This window comes from Protopterus annectens, chromosome 1.part1 (genome assembly GCF_019279795.1).
Source record: "Protopterus annectens isolate FY-2018-M chromosome 1.part1, PAN1.0, whole genome shotgun sequence".
In the NCBI taxonomy this organism is placed as follows: Eukaryota; Metazoa; Chordata; order Ceratodontiformes; family Protopteridae; genus Protopterus; species Protopterus annectens.
In genome coordinates, this window is record NC_056726.1 from 842,568,544 (window position 1) to 842,594,213 (window position 25,670).

The following is a 25,670-nucleotide window of genomic DNA, read 5'->3' on the forward strand; positions in this document are numbered from 1 at the left end:
TGTCTGGGTGCCAACCACCTCCAGTATGTGGGGGGGGGTCTGTACTCTGATTTTTGTACTGGGATGGGTGCCCCAAGGTACCTGTGGAGCTCCCCAGTGGGTGCCAGTGGGGATGCAAGGCCAGGACCAGGCCTGTGGCTGTGCGGTCCCTGGCCACTGCAGCAGCCCTTTGCCAGGCATGGTGTATGAGGTCACTTTCACAATGCCAGACTTGCTCATATGTACATGCATGCGGCCAACATCATTTACCTTGTGGACAAGGTTGTCCCACAGACCAGTCCTCTCCTGCAGATGTTGCTGGCTCCAGCCAAATATTATGGCATGCTTGTGTAGTATGGCTTCTATGATTATATTTGTCTGAGCCGCTAAGAATGTTGACCTTTGCTGATGCGACATTGCACATGGGAGACATTACAAGGGAGACACATCACAGGACCTCATACATTTGGCAACCATATGTACAGAACCTGCACATCTACATTGAATACCAGTAGCTACTTCTCACAACCGCACCATACCCCTGTAACATATCAGGGCTGTATCTGCTTGCATTGCACTGCTACCCTGAGGTGTTATATTCCCCTAATGAGGTCTACTTAATTTCCTACTCCTGTACTCTTCACTTGTGTGTGTCGAGGGATGACATTAGCCATCTTCCATGTGGATGTGGTGTGGATGGCGTCAAGCCTTGTTGTGACTACAGTGTGTAATATTGCTGGGTACACATGCCTGAGTTCATGTAGGATGCAGACAGGGATGTTATCAGTTGCCATGGATACCTACATTTGTTGACTTTTAGTAGGCAATATGTACCTGCTCACTGGTGATGAGGGGAGGGGTGTGGATGCTGTGCATATTTAGCTGTAGTGCTTTTGAGCCAGGGGGTGATGTTTGCCCTAAACCTATCTGCAGTGGTTTGCCTATAGCTATGTTGTGTGTATATGTTGCCTGACAGGTCACCATTACAGGGTGGACTGGTTTGTGGCCTCAGAGATTGCAGATATATGTGAAGATGGCCTTGTGATTGGCCTTGGTGGATGTGTCCAAATTGTACTCATAGCTAGCCTTACACTACTCCACCTTTGACCTTATATGCTTGATCAGACAAAGGCAGACTTGATGCCAGGTTGGTGCATTCTCCTGATTTGGCCTGTACAGCCAATCTAGGGACCAGGTCTATTGTTTGTGTATTGTTGCTATCCACCACAAGCATTCAGCCTATCTTGAGGGGTTTGATGTTATCCAGTCGGCTATTGATGAGGCCATGCAGCTATGTAGGTGCCCACATAGTATTGTGTTGTGGGCCTGGACACAGCTGCTAGTTCCACTATATGGGATGCCCTTCATGTGGGCCTTGCCCATTTACCTGGCCTGTGCGGGGGACATTACAGAGGTGTGGAGGCTACAGATTCACAGACAGTAGGTGGAAATATGTCATAGGACAGAACATGTGGAGACAGCCCAGCAACCTGGGGGACAATGCTCCAGAGTTTGGTACAGCTTGTATGTCATTAGCGTTGTTATACACATAGGGGGTTGCTACATTGACAGGGTTTGTCTGGACATGCATTTACTGGGTGACGTGACATCTGACAGTGATATGCCTCTGACATAGCTAGACTGGCCAGATGTTTGCCTATTATGCTTGGTCTGTTCCACGACCAACATCTGTTTTTGTGGGGTTGGTAGGATAATGTGAGGATTGTAGTCAGTATGTTTGTCATCCATTGGTGTTCCACACATCATTTCCTTCAGGGATCTGATGTTACAACACATGTAACAGCAGCTACTCTCAATTTGTAACACTATTATGTGTGCTAAGTCCCTCTTTCCAACCTCCTATCCCACACATATACCATGCGTTGTCCAGATGTCCTGCACTACGAGGTGCAGAGGTATGGTATATCATTAATTACCAAATGCACACCAGTTAGCATGACAATAACCTGGCAGACTCCTGGCCATGGTATGCAGTGGTGGCCAGGGTTATGCATCTACACCCTGGTAATTCTGTGTTAATCTGCACATATGACAGTATGTCTGTCTGGCCATTGTGAACAGACTGCCAAGGTGGTGTAGCAGTGTTGTGTGTTTATGTTTTTTAGGCTGGATAGGGAAAGTAGTAGCTGTGAGAGCCATACATCCTTAACCTATCTGAATCTGCATGCTACAGCTGCTGGTGGTCTATCAGGTCCGTATGCTTGTAGGGGCTGACTGTGAAATGTCATGTAACACCTCCAGATTCCCAGTACACTGTGGATTGGGGCAGTATTTGTAGGGGTAATGTGTGAGTGGCAAACGGTATGTGGTTGCTCTCACAGTATTACACTGTCGTGTTCAGTTTGCTTACTGGTATGTTGCTGTCATTGTGGTGCACTTGTTTGTGGGTATGCACTTTCACACCAGTGTCGGTGTTCCACTAGTATTACATCCCTGTATTGCCTGTTATATTTGGTAATACATGTGTACAGCCCCAGAGATGGACCTGGGTAGTGTTATGTCAGTCTGATTGTAGTCTGGACATTGATCAGTAGCTCAGTATAGCTTCCCTACTGTTGTGTTATATCCACATATTCATAGGATGTCCAGTTGTGTGGCCAATATCTTTGGTCTGGTCCCCCATAACTGTTATGTATGCATGACACATCAATTGGATGATATGGGGACTGAGGTTAGTAACTAATGAGAAGCAACTGAGTCCTGGGATTGTTATATTTCAGTTGATATATGTTAGGACATACACTTACTACATGAACGTTCTCAGCTTATCTACTGACGTATTTTGTACTTGCCCTATTTTCATGCCTTTGTCCCCCCACTTTGTCAGGCTTGGTCCACATTCATTGCATTAAGAAGTTCTGAGCATACCTCTCCACAGCCAGATTTTCCACAGAATGTCCAGATGTTTGGACCATACTTTTGTTCAGTTCCACAATTTATTTATATTTGTCTGGTAAATCACGGTGTTGATCCAAGGATTTATGTCAGTAAATACATGACATTTCAGTTCCCATCATCATATCCTTTAGTGATTGTCTGCTGAAACACACACTGTTACTGTCACACATCTTCATTTGTAACAACAATTTTCTAACCATGTCTGTATATGTGGCCCATTCACCCCCCCCTCACAGTCTTTGTACAGGTTCCGTGCACTAACAGGTTGGGAGGGATGGTTCGGTGATATAACTGCATTGCATGTTTTATATATATATATATATATATATATATATATATATATTTATATATTTTTTTTATTTTACTTCTGTTATATTTAATATATATCTATATTATGACTGTACATTTACATATATATGTTTCATCTGACACACACACACACACACACATACACACACACACACACACACACACACACACACACACACACACACACACACGTATGTATATATCCACCATTTACCCATATATACTGTCTTGATGTATAATCCTACTTGTTATCGGCAACAGATATTACCGTTGCCAATGTATAAAATGTGACGTAACTGTCATAGTATCTTTATATACAAACTTTCCTAAAATATGTCTACTATTTACACATTATAACTATCTAAACTTTTTAGTATATGATACTACTTAATGCCGGTAACCGATAGTAACGTTACCAGCACATCAAGTATAACATAAGTAGCATAGTAACCTTATTTATGTTATTAGATAAAAGTACTATGAGCATGATATATTTGAACTATCAATTTTCTAGATGTAACATTAATTAAAGTAGGACATGAACTAACCACTAGTATCTACAGGAAAGCTTGCTATTGTCCGACATTTCTACATCGTAAGAGTATGCATAATCCGACTATGTTTAACAACATAGTGAGGGGACAAGCATTGCGATTGGCTAGATTGTGTTGTGAAGATAATGTGCTAATGACTGAATTAATGAAGCTAAAGAAAGATTTTATGGCCAGAGGATATATATGAAAGAGAGTGATTAAGTTGCTACCATCTGCTTATTTTGTTTTTTATATAAGCGCAAGACATCTGGGTTTGTGTGGACATCATATATATATATATATACTATATATATATATATATACTATGCACAAAGGGTTCCACAACACTTTCACCCTAATGCTGTATGCCTCTATTGCATGATATGTTTGAAAAAGCAGCATTACTTCTTACAGCTCAGCTGATGTACTAGTACATTCCTCTGATTAAAGTGTTCAGGGTCATAGGTTCAACACTTGGGACTGCTGTTTTTTTTTTTTTTATTAATGTTAAATGATCTGAATGCAGGATATGTTCATTAAAGCACTATGACATTTCACAGGTTAGATGGTATAGTGGTATGTTGGTGTGATTGTTGAGGACAGCATCCTGGATTTGAGACTTGACACAGCTGACTATTTTGTTGCTGGTCAGAACAAGGTCTGATGGATACAAACGGATTAAGGCACATTTCTGCATATCATACGTATAATGTTATATTTAAGCAATAACCCACAGCTGGGTCATGGTAATACTGGATTTACCCACAGTTGGTGTGGTTTGGTCAAGAAGGCAATGCCCTCATAACCATACAATGCCAACCATGGGTAGGTCCAGCATTGCCCACACCCAGCAATGGGTTATTGCTATTATACAATGACATTAGTTAAGAAAAACAATACGTACCTTTCTTAAAAATGTCATTGTATCATGCCTACATGCTGCCCTTCCACAGTTTTCCAGTATCCTGGGCCATTTCTGATGTACCGCACATGCATAAGGGACATGTTCCCACACTTACGCAGTACATCAGTGCTGTGCAGAGGTAGCAACGGAGATAGGGGGATCTCATTTGCTTTTTTTTAATATATCTCAGTATGTTATAGGAGTTGATGAACTTGTATAACATAGTGATATATATTAAAAGGCAACAGAGATCTTCCTTTCTCTGTTGGCAGGAGGATTTCCATTGCATTTTTTATGATATTTTGCTATGTTATACGAGTTCTTCGACTCGTAACACATAGCAAGATATGTTTGTAAATACAATGGAGATCTTCATTTCTACATTGCTATCTCTGCAGACTGGAAATACAAACAGGTGGTATACAAATGAAATAGTCCAGATATCTAGACCTTTTTCCATTTGCATACTCTCAGATTTACAACGGGCACTTTGTTTGGGCTGGCCAATTAGCGTACTCATTGTGTAATATAACAAATATGTACATACACATTTATACTTTTACATTTAACTTCCATGACATCTCCCTATGTGCTTTCATTACATTGTATTCCTGTGTGACTATACTGTACTGTATGGGGCACATGTGTTTATATTGGGGTTTCACATCTTTGCTACACTGACATCTCACTTTTGGAACTGCTACTCTACCCTGGTTGGCAAAATCTAATTGCTACATAGTTTATGTTTACTAAAATAAGTTTAACACTACTTTCGCATGATAAAATAAATTGCTTGTCTTAAGACTTGAACCCTCACCACATGCATATAAAGTTGTTATTCTAACCACAATACTATCATGGTTTGGACATTGCCCCTTATCTATTTTCATTTAACTCCTGTGGGATGTTTAAGCTGGAATGTACACACCCACTTAGCTACACTAAAACATCCCTTAGGGCATTATAAACAGGGATATATTATTATTATTATTTTCTGTAGGTTATGAGGGTGTGTACTGTGGTGTTGTGACAACTACTTGGGACTGTGTTTGTGACATATTGTAATGATTGGGCTTTCAAGGTTCTGTGCGTGTTTCATGCTGATTCATGACATGTTCAGTATGTGCTTTATTTCTTTTGTGGGTCTGGGGTTGTGCTTGTGTGCACTTGGGGGATTTATCCCCTAATATTATGTGTGCATTTCCACACATTACCTGCTTCTGCAAACTGCAGAAGTGGCGTACTGTGCTTTAGAAATACAGGGGGTGTTTCACAAAGGCTGTGACACACCCCCTGTATTGCTTTCCTACTGCCGTTTTGCTTTTAGTGTCCATGGACACTGAAATGCTTCTATTTTATATTTCATTGTCCACGGTGGCATAATATTAGAGCTAAGCTATAATATTATGCAAGTACAGCTTCAGAAGTGCCATATGGCACTTTCTGAGCATGGGGGAATATTTAGTGTCCATGCACACCCCTTGCGCTCACACACAGAACCATGTCCATTTTAGAGTACGGCAGTGCGCCTTCATACATATGCATGGTGCACTGCCGTGCTGCATGGGAATGGTCCCTTCCATGCGGGAATAAGCTATTTCCTCATGGAAGTTTGTTGAATATGGGGGTACATTTCTATAGCCCCTTTGCTGAAATTAAAGGCAGTAAAAAGATGATCTGGGATGACAGTTTGAACTTATTTGTTATTGTTTATTATGTTTATTATGTTTAGATAGTTAACATTTTTATATGGACATTTACTGAGAACTGTGTTTTTTCTTTTCTTTTATTAATAATGGCAGGTTGTATGACTTTAAATAATTCAGTGATGTTTTTTATGGTTTTTATTAGGGTCGCATGACTGAATTGATGTATTTAAGCTGGGGGATTGTATAAGTGACTTGTCTGATGAAGTTCTAATTTTGTAGAATGAAAGCGTGTACTTTTTACATTTTTTTATAGTCATTAAAGTAGTTTCCGAGACTCGTGGTTTTGGAGATTTTTTTGTTTTTCTTGGTTTGTTTTTTGAGTTGGGTTTGAACATATTTTTATCTACCAGAGGAGAAGTTGTGGATATTAAATAATAAAGAGTTGAAGAATTTTATCTGTGAGGGAAGAGGGCAAGAGTCAAGTGATTTAGCGCAAAGTTGCCCATAGAGCACCATCGGGCAGCGCCGGTTAAACAAGGTTAAACTATTTCTGGCTCCGTAAAGTGTGCTTTTCAATTTTTCCCTTAGAACTTCTCTACTTGCAATCTAAACAGTCTATTCTCTATCTCAAAAGCTCAGCACTTGCTCCTAAAGCATTTTTATATAGGTAAAGTACTTGTATACTAAACAAAGTACTATATTAGCCTAGAATCCCCTTGAGTACCCATTTCCCTATAGGTCCCTTCTGACTCAGTTACACAGCAAACTTTTTCACTTTTTCTAGCATGTCGAAGGGTCTGTTGCTAGCGTCCTCTCCTGTTCAGCTGGTGAATCTGGGCATCTTGAGGCAATGTTACAATTGCCTCATGTACACAGACAACCCACTCCTTCTCCCACAAAACACAAATACATGTGAGAGATGCAACTATATAGCCAAACTGGAGGCTGAGCTCTCTCAACTCAGGACTGGCAAGACCAGACAGGAGGAGAAGGAAACCACGCACACCACAAACCCAGTTTCACATAGAACTATCACAACTGCAAAACAAACACATAAACACACAAAACATACACGGAGGCACTGATCAAAAATCTACCAAAACTACAGAGGCCTCCAAAGCAGACACCCAAGCAACTGCCACCTCAAGACATAAGACATGCAACACATAGTTCTCAAAGTCAGTGTGCTAAACAGTCACATCCCTTAAGGCCAAACACAATGCCAGACACACTTGTTATAGGTGACTCCATAGTCAGACACACTGACGTCCCACTCACCAGACTGAACAAGGAAAAGATCACAGTAAGCTGCCTGTCAGGCGCTAGAATCCGCCACATAACACAAGCACTCAGGTCACTCCACAGCAAGTACAAGTATGACTCAGTCATTGTCCATGCCAGTGTGAACGACCTGAGGCGTACCTCCCTGGACTACATGAAAAGAGACATAGAGGAGCTCTCAGATTATGTAGCCCAGGCCGGTATGACCCTGACCCTGAGCAGTATCCTACCCTCACCAAGAATAATGCCACAATACAGAGACAAAATGATCAGCTTTAATAATTGGCTTAATTACTGGTGTCATTCTAAGGGGATCCAATGTCTGTCTGCCTGGGATGACATGCTTGACAAGCCACGCTGCTTCGCAAGGGACGGCTTGCACCTGTCACCCATGGGCTTCCGGATATTGGCAAAGGCTCTTGCCACCCCCGTAGTGCCTTTTTTAGGCAAGACCCAAATGATAAACCTACTGCCCTAGAAAACAAAAATGGAGAAAAACTAAGGGTAATACTGCTCAATGCCAGAAGTCTAAACCTCAAGATGCACGCCCTCGAAGCCCTCCTCAGTATGGACAACATTGATGTCTGTGCTGTGACTGAAACCTGGTTCAAGGCTCCTGAGAGCACCCCAGCACTATCAGGTTATACCTCATATCATGCGTTCCGGCCCCAAAATCCGGACTGAACCACAAAAGGAGGGGGAGTATCCATATTCATAAAGGATACCCACACCTCCAGGTTAGTGGCAATGCACGAAGCATCGGAGACCATCCAGGTGCAATTAACCATAGGTAAAACTGCCCTACAGTTTGTAACATGCTACAGACTACCTTCTCAAACTCAGGAAACCCACACAGCCTTCCTGAAGACACTGGAGAGTATGAATGTCTCTCCAAACACCATCATATTGGGTGACTTCAACTACCCAAACATAGACTGGGAACATTACTCAAGCCCCAACACCCTAGCCCAAAGGTTCCTTGAGTTCATAAACTCAAATGCTATGGAACAACTAGTCACCATTCCCACAAGAGGAGAAAATATACTAGACCTGATCATCACAAACATGGGGACAAAATGCTCCACACCGGAAGTATATCCCTCATTGGTGAGATCAGACCATAAATTAATCTCACTGGAGATCCACATCCCCCCCCCCAGCAAAAAAGAACACAGTGAAGAACTTCTCAAAAGCAAACTTCACACTTCTTAAGACTGGAGTGGTATCCTTCAAGGCCCCCGAGCCAGTGGAAACCACAACCCACTCTGCTGAAACCCTTACAAATGCCTTCTACGAGCACCTCCAGGAATGTATGGATCAAGCAATCCCTAATAAAATCAAGACCCTTTCCACCAAAGGCAGGCGCCCGGTCTGGTGGACCCCAGCCATAAACAAACTCGACAATAAGAGGAGACAGCTACTACATGACAGAGCAAAATCCCTAAAAGGGAAGGCATCTCTGATCAATACTAGCAAAAAACTACGATCACTCATAAAATCATCCAAGGCCAACTTTGAGAGAAAAATCACTAATGATACAAAAGACAATCATAAAGCCTTCTTTAGCTATGTTAGAAACCTGGGTGGAAACTCCCAGATATGCTCAGAATTAGTCCAAAATGATAAAAAAATCACTGAACCCACAGACATTGCCAACATACTGGCAGACAGGTTCAGTGCAAATTTCTCCTCCCTCCCCCAAAAGGAGAAATATCTATCCCACCAGAGTCTAGCCTCCCAAACATCTCAGATGCCCAGGTGAGAGCTGCTCTCTCTAAAGCAAAAACACAGCATCAATGGGACCGGACGGTGTCCCCGGCTGTGTGCTACACGAACTCAATGAGGAACTAAACCCACACATAAGGCTGCTGTTTAATCTTAGCCTTACTACAGGATCGTGCCCAAAGAATGGCGTCACGGCAACTGTGGTCCCACTCCACAAAGGTGGTGCTTCTATGGACCCTGGAAATTACGCCCCATAAGCTTGACGAGCCTTGTCTGCAAAGCTATGGAGAGGATCATAATGTAACTCATAAATAAAGACATTGGGGACCTACAGACACTGGATCCTACCCAATTTGGCTTTGTCAAGGGCAGATCCTGCCTCTTGAACTTGGTCGACTTTTCGAAACAGTCACTAAGGCCATTGATGAGGGTAAGGCAGTTCACACAGCCTACCTTGACCTAGCAAAAGCGTTCGACACAATACCCCACTCGGGCATCATAGAAAAGCTCACCAGCTTAGATGTAAACCCATATGTCACAAGATGGGTTGCAAACTGGCTCAAGGACAGAACACACAGGGTTAGAGTTGCTGGTGCCATGTCAGACTCTAAGCCGGTCACGAGCGGTGTCCCACAGGGCTCAGTCCTGGGCCCCCTCTTGTTCGGCATTTATTTTTCTGAAGGGCAGGCAAACATAGGGGGATTGTGGCTGACAAAATTTGCCGATGACTGCAAACTGGGCACCATAATTGACACTCCATCAGACACAGACATCCTCCAGAGAGGTCTCATAGAAATGAATAACTGGTGCCAGAGCCATGGCCTTAAGCTAAATGCCAAACAATGTATAGTCATACCCTTTGGGAAAAACAAGGTAACCCCTAATTACCACATAGGTGGTAATTCATTAAACACGGAAGAAGTTATCAGGGACCTGGGGACCCAAGTTGACAGTAACCTCTCTTTTGACACTCACATTGCCAAAGTGGTTAGGAAGACCTCCTACATTGCCCACCTGATCATGAAGGGATTCACATCCAGATCAGGAGAGGTCATTGTACCCCTGTACTCTTCACTTATCAGACCAATGATTGAGTACAACGCCCCATTCGGAATGTACCTTACCCGACACCTGCAGCAGTTGGAAAGACCCCAAAGGTTCCTCACCAAAAGGATAAAGGGGCTCAAACATATGTCATATGATGCCCGACTGAAGAAACTCCAGCTCTATTCAGTCGCATACCGTCTGCTCAGAGGTGATCTGTGCCTGACATACAAGGCCATGTCCAGCCCGGAATTAATGGACATGCTCCACCTCAAAAAATCCAAATCCACCAGAGCCACGAGAGCAAGAGACTTAAACCTCAACACGGATATAAATAGGACATGCTGGAGGGACAGATTCATCACCCAGAGACTCCCTACACTATGGAACAGAATCCCAGTCCATGTGAGGCAGAGCCCCTCACTAACTCTGTTCAAGAGAAATCTTGACGAGTGGATGGGAGATCGTAGGTTTACCCCGGGAATCATCTCTGTATCACTGCTGGACAGAGGCACAGCAAACTAATGGGTATAGTATTCTCATCCTAAGGGGTGGTGAAAGCCCCACACACTCTGGCTAGGCTTATAAATGCCCTAGGGCAGATAGCCTAGTATGAACCTATGAACCTATAAGCTTAGTCGTCCAATAGAACAGTGCAGATTGGGATTACCTGATCTGAATGGGGTATTTCAGAGCAACACAGTTAAGGCTCCTATGCATAGCACAAGCAGAAAACTATTACTCAAAATGGAAAGAGATGATGAAGAAACAGGGAGGAGGAAGTTCAAATAACAGGGAGAGACTGGGATTTTGGATGCAAACCTTTAACGAGAACAACAATAACCATCATCATCTTCTTTCGGCTGTTCCCGTTAGGGGTCGCCACAGCGGATCATCTGTTTCCATTTCTTCCTGTCCTCTGCATCATTCACACCAACCACCTTCATGTCCTCTCTCATCACATCCATAAACCTTATCTTAGGCCTTCCTCTTTTCCTCTTACCTGGCAGCTCCATCCTTAGCATCCTTTTCCCAATATACCCAGCATCCCTCCTCAGCACATGTCCAAACCAACGCAATCTTGCCTCTCTTGCTTTGTCTCCAAACTGTCCAACCTGAGCTGACCCTCTAATATACTGATTCCTAATCCTATCCATCCTAGTCACACCCAGTGCAAATCTTAACATTTTTAACTCTACCACATCTAGCTCTGACTCCTACCTTTTCATCAATGCCACCGTCTCCAACCCATATAACATAGCTGGCCTCACTACCCTCTTGTAGGCCTTCCCTTTCACTCTTACTGGTACCTGTCTGTCACAAATCACTCCTGACACTCTTCTCCACCCATTCCACCCTGCCTGTACTCTCTTCTTCACCTCTCTTCCACACTCACCATTACTCTGAAATGTTGATCCCAAGTACTTAAACTCATTCACCTTTACCAACTCTACTCACTGCATCCTCACCATTCCTCTACCCTCCCTCTCATTTACACACATATATTCTGTTTTAGCCTTGCTGACCTTCATTCCTCTCCTTTCTAAAGCATATCTCCACCTCTCCAGGATCTCCTCAACCTGGTCCCTACTCTCACTACATATCACAATGTCATCTGCAAACATCATAGTCCATGGGGCCTCCTGTCTAATCTCATCTGTCAACCTGTCCATCACCACTGCAAATAAGAAAGGGCTCAGAGCTGATCCTTGATGTAATCCCACCTCCACCTTAAACGTATCTGTCACTCCCACCGTAGTCCTCACCAATGTCACACTACCCTTGTACATATCCTGTACCACTCTTACATACTTCTCTGCCACTCCTGACTTCCTCATACAATACCACAACTCCTCTCTAGGCACCCTGTCATATGCTTTCTCTAAGTCCACAAAGACACAATGCAACTCCTTCTGACCTTCTCTGTATTTCTCCAACAACACTCTCAGAGCAAATATTGCATCTGTAGTGCTCTTTCCTGGCATGAAACCATACTGCTGATCACTAATCATCACCTCCCTTCTTAACCTAGCTTGCACTACTCTTTCCTATAACTTCAAGCTGTGACTGATCAATTTTATCCCTCTGTAGTTACTGCAGCTCTGCACATCACCCTTATTCTTAAAGAGAGGTACCAAAACACTTTTTCTCCAATCCTCAGGCATCCTCTGACTTTCCAAAATTTCATTAAACAATCTGGTTAAAAATTCCACTGCCATTTCTCCTAAGCACCTCCATGTTTCCACTGGTATGTTATCTGGGCCAACAGCCTTTCCATTCTTCATCCTCTTCATAGCTGTCCTTACTTCCGCCATGGTAATCTGCTTCACTTCCTGATTCATTATCCCCACATCATCCAACCTTCTCTCTCTCTCATTCTCGTCATTCATCAGCCCTTCAAAGTACTCTTTCCATCTACTCAACACACTCTCCTTACTTGTGAGTACGTTTCCCTCACTGTCCTTTATCACCTTTACCTGCTGCACATCTTTCCCAGCTCTGTCCCTCTGTCTAGCCAATCGGTACAGGTCCTCTTCTCCCTCTTTAGTGTCCAATCTCTCATACAACTCTCCATATGCCTTATCCTTAGCCTTCGCCACCTCTCTCTTTGTCATGCGCATCATTTCCTTATACTCATGTCTACTTTCCTCATCTCTTTGACAATCCCACTTCTTCTTCGCCAGCCTCTTCCTCTGTATACTCTCCTGTACTTCCTCATTCCACCACCATGACTCCTTGTCCTCCTTCCTCTGTCCAGATGTCACACCAAGCACCTTCCTAGCAGTCTCCCTTACTAGCTCTGCTGTAGTTACCCAGCTATTTGGTAACTCTTCACTGCCTGCCAGTGCCTGTCTTAACTGTTCCCTGAACTCCACCTCACAATCACCCTTTTTTAACTTCCACCATTTAATCCTTGGCACTGCTTTCACACTCCTCCTCCTCTTCTTGATCACCAACGTTATCCTACAGACCACCATTCTATGCTGCTTAACTACACTTTCCCCAGTCACCACTTTACAGTCTCCAATCTCCTTCAGACTGGCCCTCCTACATAGGATATAATCCACCTGTGTGCATCTTCCTCCACTCTTGTACATCACCCTATGCTCCTCTCTCTTCTTAAAATACGTATTCACCACAGCCATGTCCATCCTTTTTGCAAAATTCACAATCATCTGACCTTCTGCATTCCTCTCCTTAACACCATACCTACCCATCACTTCCTCATCCCCTCTGTTCACTTCACCAACATGCCCACTGAAGTCCGCTCCAATCACTAGTCTCTCACCCTTGGGTACACTCACCACCACTTCATCCAACTCACTCCAAATTTTTTCTTTCTCATCCATCGCACACCCAACTTGTGGAGCATATGCACTAACAACATTCATCATTACACCATCAATTTCAAGCGTCATAAACATCACTCTATCAGACACTCTCTTCACCTCCAAAACACCCTTGGCATACTGTTCCATTAGGATAACCCCTACCCCATTTCTTCTCCCATCCACACCATGATAGAACAATTTGAACCCACCTCTTATACACTTGGCCTTACTTCCCTACCATCTGGTCTCTTGCACACACAATATATCAACCTTCCTTCTCTCCATCATATCAGCTAGCTCTCTCCCTATACCAGTCATACTGCCAACATTCAAAGTTCCTACCTTCAGTACAACACTCCTAACCTTCCTCCTCTATGTCTGCCTTTGGGCATGCCCTCCCCCTCCTCTTCTTCTTCTGCCAACAGCAGCCCAATTTCCACCAGCACCCTGTTGGCTAACAGTACTGGTGGCGGTCGTTGTTAACCCGGGCCTCGGCCGATCCAGTATATAAATATGAAATGCTCTCTGTATCAGTAATTTGGCAGAGGTTTTACTCCAGATGCCCTTCCTGACGCAACCCTCCCCATTTATCCGGGCTTGGGACTGGCACAAAGAAATGCACTGGCTTGTGCATCCCCAGTGGTTGGGTTAACAACAATAACCATAAAGAGTATTATATTCATAAAGTAGCAGAAAGTATTCTAAGAACTAAGCCAATATGGGAATGGAGAAAAGAGATACTGCTGATAGGGGTGACTGCAATTAGGGGTACAGACAATTGGCAAGAAGGGGCGGGAGTATATTGGAGAAAATGGGCAAAGGAACAAAGATATTGGGAGAAAATAAATAAAGAGAGAAAGGTAATAATGGGAAGATGCTAAAAATGTACATGAAATGCAAATTAGAGATTGCCTTCCGTATCAAGGACTGATATCAGAGTACAGGCAAAGAGAAAGAAATAGGGGGGTCCTAAATGAAAGAACAGCACTGGCTGAGTTCTTAGTAGAATCTCGAACAGAAGTGGCCATTAAGAAAGGAATAATTAGTACAGCATATAAAATATTGCATGATAACTATAAGAATCAATCAGAAGAGGTTAAGAAGAATTGTGAAGAGAGATTGGATAAGCAATTCACAAAGAAACAATTGGTGGCGATATGTATGTGTCCCAAATATGCAACAAAATCTGGAAGATTTAGGATCTTTGCCTGGAAGTGTTTACACATATATTTTTATGCCCCAAGCAGGCTCCAAAGAATCTTTCCTTAGGGAGACAGCATATTTTGGAAATGTGATGTAGAACAAAGAGGTAACTGGGAACATGTTTTCTGGGAGTGTAATGATTTGACTGACTTTATGATTTCTGAGCTATGATACAGAGTTGGAATTGCCTAGTAAGGCCTTGTTGAGTCTAATTATGATGGCTACCAAAAAATCAATAACTAGAAAATGGTAATCAATGTCTAAACCAACTTTACTAGAAGTAACAAAGATAGTAACAGAGATAAAACAACTAAAACTGGGATCTTTAGAAAAGGGTAGGAGTAAATTACAGAGGAAAAAGTGAGAAATATGGGACCACTACATGCAGAGGAGGAACCTGAAAGGGAAGGTCTACAAGAGGGTAGTGAGACCAGCTATGTTATATGGGTTGGAGACAGTGGCATTGGCAAAAAGGCAGGAGTTAGAGCTGGATGTGGCAGAGTTAAAGATGTTAAGATTTGCACTGGGTGTGACGAGAGTGGACAGGATTAGGAATAAGTATATTAGAGGGTCAGCCCAGGTTGGAAGGTTTGGAGACAAAGCCATAGAGGCAAGATTACGTTGGTTTGGTCATGTGCTGAGGAGGGATGCTGAGTACATTGGGAAAAAGATGCTAAGGATGAAGCTACCAGGCGACAAGAAAAGAGGAAGGCCTAAGATAAGGTTTATGGATGTGGTGAGAGAGGACATGCAGGTGGTTGGTGTGACAGAGCAAGATGCAGAGGACAGGAAGAAATGGAAACAGATGATCCGCTGTGGTGACCCCTAATGGGAGAAGCCGAAAGAAGATGACGATGACATGCAGAGGAAGAACGATGTTTAAAAGAAGGCAGGTTCTGAATGAGCTATGCAGTGGTTGACTGACAATGACTGGATATATTAAAAGTGATGTATAATGTTTGCAGCTTCAGTTCTGTTGGCATGGTTTGTAAGGCATAAATGTAAGATTGTCTGTGTCACACATGATAATTTAATAAAAATAAAAAAAAAAGATTTTTGTTTTAAAACCCTTCTGGAGAGAACATTATCCATTAATCCTGTCGGGGAAATGTCAAAATGTGATCAGTGCCCTCAATGTTGATATATTTTGGAGGCATCAGAGGTGTCCATTCAAAATTTCAGAGTCATCAAACTTACTCACAGATATTATTTTCATTGTAAGGGGATTGTGTATATTGCAAATGCCAAGAATGCCAATATTTTTATATTGGCAAAACCAAAAGGTTGTTTAGGAACAGAATATATCAACACCAGTAAGACATTCAAAGGTGATGTCAGGAATGTATTGACTAAACATATCAAAAATGTTCCTTCTCACAGTTTTAAGTTTATTGCTATTGATAAAGTTGATTTAGGTTCCAGGGGAGAGCCATCTGACATTTACCTTGAATACAAGGAAATGAGATGGCAGTTGAGGTGTAATGTACTTTCACCCAGGCCTGAATCAAACAGTCTATGTAAGTAGGATTTTGAGATTAAAGGCCAAGTTTGTTTTACAGGGATAGAGCAAATTCATATTTATGTGTTTCTTATGGGAAGTTTTATTATTTTGCATCTACTTCAATTTATTTTGTGTTATAATCAAAATGACTTATTTTCATTTTTACTTCTTTTGTAAGTTTATTCATTAAGTTTGGTGTCAGAGATGGTTTTAGAGAAAAATCAACCGTTAATGGTCAGGTGGCTTTTAAATTAGTTAACTATTTATTAATTAGTCTGGTCTTGTGGTTTTAGGATGGGTATAAAAAGGTTTGGAAAGTGTCTGTTAATCTGAAGAAGTCTTTGTTCACCACTGACAAAAGCGCTCAGTTGTTGTAATAAAAGGTGCTGAAGTTTACAGGTCCTTTCCATTTTTTTCAACCAACCAACAATAATGGGTTCTTCTTGCACTCTGCTTCCTTTGGATCATTATCATTCTGTTAATGTTGTTTAATGCTTGTCGCCCTCCACAAAACCACTTTGATCCGTATCTATCAGTTTTGTCAATACCTAAGCCATTAAGTTAGCTAGTACACACATAAATACTTTATAATCATGGTTCATAATTGAAACTGGTCTACATAAAGTTGTATTTAAAGGGTCTTTACCCTCTTTGAGTAGTACAGCCACCACAGCTTTCTTCCACGATACCCACACTATCCCTCTTTTTAAGATATTGTTAAACAAAGCCTTCCAGATCTTTAACACTCTTTTCCCCCTAACTTCCAAATTTTCAGAGAAATGCCATCTGTTTCCTGGGTTTTCCAGTTACATGCTCAATGATTGGAAGGGTGAGTTGAGCGGTGTGAATCCTACATTCTGACTATCTGAATTTCAATTACCAACATTACCAACAGTCTGAACGTAGCCCTCTTCCAGAGACATGTTAGTGCTTGATCCTGGGTCCAGAGTATTAGGGAGTTTTAGTGTTCAAAATTGTTTTCAGGTTAGCTAGTATTTAGCATGCGGACATTCAGGTAAAGGTTTTAGTGAATGCTCAAATCGTCCTTCTGAGTATAGAACATTCAATAGTAAACCATTCCTGAGGACTTAGAAACCACGATGAACCACAAATAAACTAAGCAAAATAGCTGTAAAAAGTGGCACAGTGAACCAGGAGCTTCTACTAGTTCAATAAAATACAGCCAAAACCTTATGACACTTAAATAAAATAAACTTTTTTGGGGGGGGCTTTTTATGAAAGGCCCCTACACACACTAGGGATGAGAGATTGATATTAGTGACCACTGACATCAGGGATCTAGTTTTGGTTATACCGCACCATACTGGGTTGGAGTGTTTCATGCAATACCTAACTATATACACCAATTTGGACAACAACTTAGTGAAAAGTGTTACTTCCTTGATGGAGATTGTTTTAGAGGCAAATTTCATATGGTTCAAAGGTACTATCTATAGACAGGTACAAGGTGTAGCAATAGGGGCAGCTTTTGCCCCCATTTGTGGTAATATTGTCCTTGCTTTCTGGGAGCATCAGTAAATTTTTAATAGTCAATTTTTTGGATGCTGGAGCCTTTATGGGTGATTTTTGGACGACAGTATAATTATTTGGCGAGAAACAGAAATTAGATTAGAAGAATTTTTACTTATATAAACAATACTACTGATTTTCTTGCCTTTTCCATGACTAAATCTTTTGAGGTTATTTATTATTGAACTGTACAACTAAAAATTGATTTTAATAATAAATGATTCACCTGTACTTTGTTTTGGAAACCCATTTACTCTACCTTATTACTCCACTTTGAAAGTTGGCACTATTTCCACCAGAAAAAAGCCTTAGTTAAAGGACATCTGGTGAGATTAGCTCGGATGGTGTCTAATGATGAATGTTTTGTGAAAGAATGGCTAGTCCTAAAGGATATGTTGCTTAATAGAAATTATCCTCTGGTACTTCTAGAAAATATTTTTCAAGACGTACGTCAAAAGAGGATGGACTCGGTTTACAAACCCCTTTTAGGATCAAGTAATAAGGATAATAATGCTTGCAACACAAAAAAATAATGACAATTTTAATAAGGGCTGCATCATGACATATAACCAACATGGTATTGTCATGAAAGAAATTCTCACACCTAATTGGAAAATTTTGGGACTAGGTGGTTTAAATATGAATACTCTGGGTATACATCCTATTGCCACATACAGGTGAAACAGGAATATCAAAAACTTTTTAGAAAAGGAAATTTATTCTAAGGACAAAAATTATAGAATGACTAAATGTGGGAGATGTTCCACTTGCACTTTTATTTATGAAGGAGAATATTTAAAAATAGTAGGATATGGTAAAATAAGATGCCCCTCCAGGTGTAACTGTAGAATAGACAAAGCATTATACATTTGTAAGTGTAACAAATGCATATCATTTTATGTAAGTAAAACAGAGAGGACTCTCAGAGAAAGAATTTATGAACACCTTAGGGAAATAAAGAAAAAAAGACACAAAAAATGCCTTATGGCAGCATATACAGAACAATGAAGGGTATGACTTTCGATTTTTTTTTATTCTTCGCGTGATGTACCTGGACAATAGAGGGGGGCCTTGGAAATTACAGCTTGAGTGTAAAGAGGCTGAGTGGCAGATTAAGACTAATGCCACCAGCCACAATGGGCTGAACGACTCTACTTCTATCTCCTGTTTTCTTAAATTAAGAACACTATTAAATTATTGAACCAACAATATGAAAAATACATTATATATTTTTCATTCATAAAACATTTTTTTTATTATTTCAAAATTTTAAAGGGTTTAATTTAATCCAAATACTGTATAATTTTTAGAATATTACATTTAATATATTAATTATTCTTGGTGGAAGAAACAGTGAACAGATATTGTTTACTAAGCACAAAATCTGAAACACAAATTGGAACAGGATTAGGCATTTATTAATTGCTGAAGGAAATATGTTCCGTTTTTCATGTCTTGATTGCAGTACTGCAGGTTTAAGTTGGAAGTGTACCCTGTTAGAAAATATAAAAGTTAGATGCAGTTGGAGTTTTTGTCCATGACATATTAAATTTCACCAAGAGAACTAAGTGCTGGAGGAACACTACATTTTATATACATTGTATATACATTTTCAGCTAAGTACTTACTTTAGTCGTGTTAGCCATACATAGAATGATATTTATACAAATTTGTATGGGTGCATATCCGGCACTAACAGAATTGAATTGAAACCATGTCACTGTTTATTAAGAACTGTTCAAATGGTTTACTTTATAAATGATCATACTTTTCTGGTATGTGGTAATATGTTTTTGAAGCACTGATATTGGTATTAGATTGTTAAATGCTTTTAATTTGTTTTCTTCTGCTTTTGATGTTTTAATATGCACAACATGCTATGACAACTTGTGTGAAACAGCAAATCTTAATGGTTTAGTCACTGGATGATTTGTACTGTAGTTCCACAATGTTTAAATAATGTTGTACTGGCCCTTTAAATGGAATGGGACTTTCTGCTGAGTTTCAATGTATTTTGCGGGCTTTTGGGTTACTTAAAAAGTATCCTGGGGGTCAGGAACATTACTCTGAAGACATTCCTTAACATAAATGGGATGAAAGCACTTAGTATTTGTGATTTTAATCTAGGGAAATATAGGTTTTTATTTTATTTAAGTGCCATAAGGTTTTGGCCGTATTTTATTGACCTAGTAGTAGCTCCTGGTTCACTGTGCCACTTTTTACAGCTATTCCTGGAGACTTGCCTGTTGATTGATCATACATCATCATGTTTATCTCAGCCTCTTCCATCTTAATTATTAATTATTGAGCCTCATCTTTCTTCAACATTGGTGTATTTAAGTCTTCCAGAAAATTTTCCACTTTTTTTTCAAGGTTCTCCTATTCCCTTGATCAATACAGATTTTTATAGAATTTCAAAAATATTTCTAATAACTCTTGTGACACCCTTGCACCGGCCCAGTAATCAAGGCGCCTCAATCCTCACCACTAGCAACAGTGAGGGGCATGCACATTGGAAGGATAACAAATACACACACAGTACAGTACAATTTTCTTAAGAGCACACAGAGATCTGTCAGTCTGGGGCTGGTTTCTCCCTTTCTCTCCAGATCCCTAGTAAGACTCCCCACTACACAGCTGTAGAGTGGAGTCCTTAGCCAGAGTTTCAAGCCAAGTCCTCCCAGCACTCCCTCTGTCCAACCAGTGCTTTGTGTCTCTGCCCAAATAGCTGGTATACACACACACACACACACACACACACACACACACACACACACACACACACATACACACACACACACACACATACACACACACACACACACACACACACACACACACACTTTGCAATATGATTTATATGCAAACACACAGACACTCCTAGGGAAGGCTGGCACAGGTTCACTAGCTGTGCCCCTTCTGCACAGGCTATAAGATAGTAATCCACTGCCACCAGAACCCCTATTTATCAGCTACCAATAAGGCCCTTCTCTAAGGGTGTCCAATTTTACTGTGCAATATTATTATCCAATTAGTAAGTGTGACCAGAACTTTTAAGGCTTATTGGAGTGGCTTCGTACAGTATCACTATATACATGCAATGTACTCTAGAGCTTAAATTATCTCCACACAAAGCAGCTACATTTGAAAGGTTTAAAAATATTTAATAAATAATAAAAACAGAATACAAATCTCCTCAGTTCAACACAGTGCTAGTCAAGAGTTCAGATATCACAGGAAAATGCTTAAAATAATACTGTAGAATAGTCTGACATAAATATAGAAAATAACTAGACTAAACTTACTATTTTCTATCTATTTGTAAGAGAAGTCACTATTCTAAATAAATATCCCACTTATATACAGAACAAAGGCAGAGTACTGGTGAGTGGATGTTCTTCAGATAAAATCCAAAATGCTCTGATTGTCTCTCTCTGAGAAAGTCTTAAATTGATAATACATCACTGCTGACTCATTTTAAATTACATCATTCTTGACACTTCTCTGGTTTCCAGGCTAACAGAAACTCTAAATTTACATTTCTTAGTTTTCTTAATAAGCTTGCACCTGACCAGGAAACCACAACAATAAAAGACATTATACATGTAAAATCTAGCAATTAACTCTGGTCTCAAAACAATAGAAGGAATTCCTTAGTCCAGAAATTTTGTCTCCAAGCTTTGAGATCAGTCATAAAATGCTTTACTTTATCAGCTTTCTTCCAGCAGAGTACACTGTGGTTAAATTTTTGAAGTTCAACATTTAACACAGTTTTCTTTACATTTCTAAAACAGCCTGTAGATTTTATTAATATTTACAATCTATGAATAATCTATGAATCTATGAATTAATATTTACAATGACATAGAATTATCTACAAAATTCTGTCTAGCTGGGCTGGCAGCCTTTCAGTTTTTCATAACTCTATAGGGTCTCTGGCTATTTTTCTAGTCACAGTCCCCCTTAGCTTAGCAACAGGCCTTTCTGTTTTCTGTTGCCTAAGTTGTTGTGCTAATAGTTTTTGGGCTCTGGGGTTTTTATTAAAATGCTGGCTTAACAGTAACTGTTCTAAATTAATCATTTTCCAAATACTTCCTTATTTTTCTTTCAGCACTCAACAGCTGTTCTTGTTCCATAAGACTCCCCTTAATCTTCAAAACTATAAACTTTGATAATCCCTCCAAATAATTCTTATCACATCTTTTATATAGCTTTTTCTCTCTCATTTCTGCAATATGTTTCACTTTCATTTTCAGTTTACTCTATCCATCAGCTATCCTTTCTAAAGAAATTTGTATATTCCCTAGCAACTCTTGAATCGTTTTCACTACTCATTCCTTAAAATCTTCACTTTTTAATAGGTAAGTAGGAAAGTGCCAGTCATTTTTATTGATTACTCTGCATCATTTAGTCTTTACTGATGATGTGAAATAATTATTGGATGTGTTTCAAAAAGGCCAATTAAACACCCATGCACCTGTGAAATATAGTTTCTATCCAATTGTATCTTGGAGAATAATATGTAAATTCTGTCTGGGTTCCTGCTAGTAATTTCACATCTTTCATTCCAAATAGTCTCAAACATTTATCTAGAAATCTACCCTCTTTTGTTAATTCTCCTGGATCTTCCAGAGATATCTTCATTACTGCATATCAGATTCCAGTCCCTAACTGTGAATAATTTCCCTGCTGCAAGCTAATTACCTCTCCCACAATTCTCTTAAGGTCCTTATTAGTAGTTTTAGGTAGAGCATAAATATATGGTATTGTAATGCCATTTACTTGCCAATAACTCCTTATTACCACAAATCTACCATTGCTATCTTTTGTCTCCTCCTCATCTATCACTATTGGAGTCCCTCTTGCAATCAGTATCATTATCCCTCTTTTCCTTTGTCCCCGAGGCTCTGCTGAAAAACTGTTCTGGAATATTCTGTTTGCCAAATTCACATACTCATTTCTATCTAAGTGTGTCTCCTGTAATGTTGCTATTTGTACCCTATACTTCTTCATATAATTCAATATGATTTGCTTCTTGTCCATACCCACAATGCCATTCACATTCGGTGATATAACTCATAAGCAGTCATTCTGATAAGTTGCTATTACTTTCACATATTCTCATGACAATTTCTTTGAATACATGTTTCTAACTAGCAACATACATGCATACATTAGCGTTTGGCAGGCTGAACGTGTATGCAGTTCATAGGTTCATAGGTGTATACCAGGCTAACAACCAGAATGGCCTTTTTAAGTCTAACCATGCATCTAAAATTTATCTGACAAGTTTTAGGAGCCTTAAGATTATTCTAAGAGGTATATGTAGGCTCGGGCTTGGGTGGTCAACCATTTACAGGTTGCCTCTGTCCATTAGGGACATAAGTGGCAAACAGGGGGTGAATTTCTGATCCCCCATCCATTGGTCCAAGTTACACTTGAATTGGATTAGGGAAGAACTCTCACATGGATGGGAAGCCTGTACCAGAGAAAGTTTAGTTTCTGATACACATACCTGTCCCTCCAACATGTTCTATTTATGTTGCAAGCAAGGCATAAGTCCCTTGATCACATAATTCTGATGCTATTTGTTTTGTAGATTTGAAGAAGGTCCATCAGACCTGGATCCAAGGATGCCTTGTATGCCAAGCATAGATTGCCCCTCAGCAGTCTGTAGGAGACTGAGCACAGGGAGAGAGCTTTGAGGTACTTCACTGGCCCTCTTTAAGAGACATTTTGATGAGTGGCTGGGCAATAGGAAGTTCACCCCGAGGATCACTTCAGTTGCCTTGCTTGACAGGGGCACTGGGAACTAACTTTGGGTGGCATGATGCCAGGGAATCTACCTGGGATAGGCTTATATAGGCTCCAGGACCGTTAGCCTAGTACACACCTGTGAACCTATAGGTTCATAGGTTCATAGGTTGGTACTGGGCTATCTGCCCGAAGGCATATATTAGCCCAGCCACTTTGTGCGGTAGTCACCGCCCCTTTAATAGTTCCCTAGACCCTTGTACTAGCAGCTAGTACCCTTGGCCCCTATCTAGTAGTGCTGTTGGTGTGATCCGTGGTGTGAACTTTCTGTTACCCATCCACTCATCAAGGTTCCTCTTGAAGAGTGATAGTGAGGGGCTCTGTCTTATGTAGATCGGGACCCTGTTCCATAGTAAGGGAAGTCTCTGCGAAGGGAATCTATCCCTCCAGCATGTTCTATTCATTGTTGTGTTGAGGTTTATATCCCTAGAGCATGTAGCTCGAGTAGATTTGGTTTTGCTAAGATGAAGCATGTTCAACAATTCTGGGTTGAACATGGCTCTGTACGTTAGACAGAGATCGCCTCTGAGAAAGTGGTATGCAACAGAGAACAGTCTTAGCTTTTTCAATTGTGCTGCATAGGGCAACTGTTTGAGGCCATTAATCCTCTTGGTTAGGTACTTCTGTGGTCTCTGCAGCTGCTGGAGATGTCTAGCCAAGTACATTCCAATTGGTGCATTGTACTCAATAATGGGTCTGATAAGGGAAGAGTAGAGGGGCACCATTACATCCTTAGATCTTGATGCGAACCCTTTCGTGATCAGATGGGTCACATAGAAGGATTTTCTAACCACTTTGGCAACATGGTTATCAAAGGAAAGCTGACTCTCTACTTGGGTCCCTAGATCCCTTATTTCTTCTTCAGATTTCAGGGGATTACCTCCTATGTTGTAGTTTGCGGGTACTCTGTTTTTTCCAAAGGGGATTACTACGCATTTTTTTGCATTTAGCTTGAGACCATGGCTTTGACACCATACATCAGTCTCATTTAGGCCCTTCTGGAGGATCTCCATGTTGGCCAGAGACTCTATTATAGCACTCAGTTTGCAGTCGTCCGCAAACTTAGTCAGCCACAGCCCTTCCGTGCTTTCCTGTACTTCTGAGAAGTATATGCCAAACAGGAGGGGCCCCAGGACAGACCCCTGAGGCACACCACTCGTTACTGGTCTGGATTCGGACATAGATCCCGCTACTCTTACTTTATGGGATCTGTCTGAGAGCCAGTTTGTGATCCATCTTGTGACGTAAGGGTTTATGCCCAGGCTGGTGAGCTTATCAATAATACCTGAATGGGGAATGGTGTCAAATGCTTTAGCAAGGTCAAGGTAAGCCATGTGTACCTCCTTTCCCTTATCTATAGCCTGAGTAACTGTCTCAAAGAAATCCACCAGGTTCAGGAGGCATGATCTGCCCTTGAAGCCGAACTGTGTGGGGTCCAGCGACTGGAGGTTCCCAAACTCTCTATTAATGAGTTCCATAATGATTCACTCCATAGCCTTACAGATCAGACTGGTCAGGCTTATTGGTCGGTAGTTCCCAGGGACAGTTGTGGCCCCACCCTTTTGTAGCAGGACCACCGTTGCCATGTGCCATTCTATGGGCACATATCCTGTGGAGAGGCTGAGACTGAACAGGGTATTAAGATGCGGGGTTAATTCCTTTTGGAGCTCGCATATGACACAGCCTGGGACACCATCTGGTCCCATGGAGGCAGTGTTTTTAGCTTTAGATAGAGCCTTGTTAACCAACGTATCAGTAATAATTGGACTTACACAATCCCCTGGAATGGTAATAGGCCCTGTAGGTGGTGAGGGGGGGGGGGGTTGCACTGAACCAGTCAGCCAAGGTGTTGGCAATGTCAGAAGGGTCAGTTTATTTTTTTCCATTTTGTACTAGCTCAGAACAGACCTGAGCATTGCCATTTAGGTTTTTGATGTAGCCATAGAA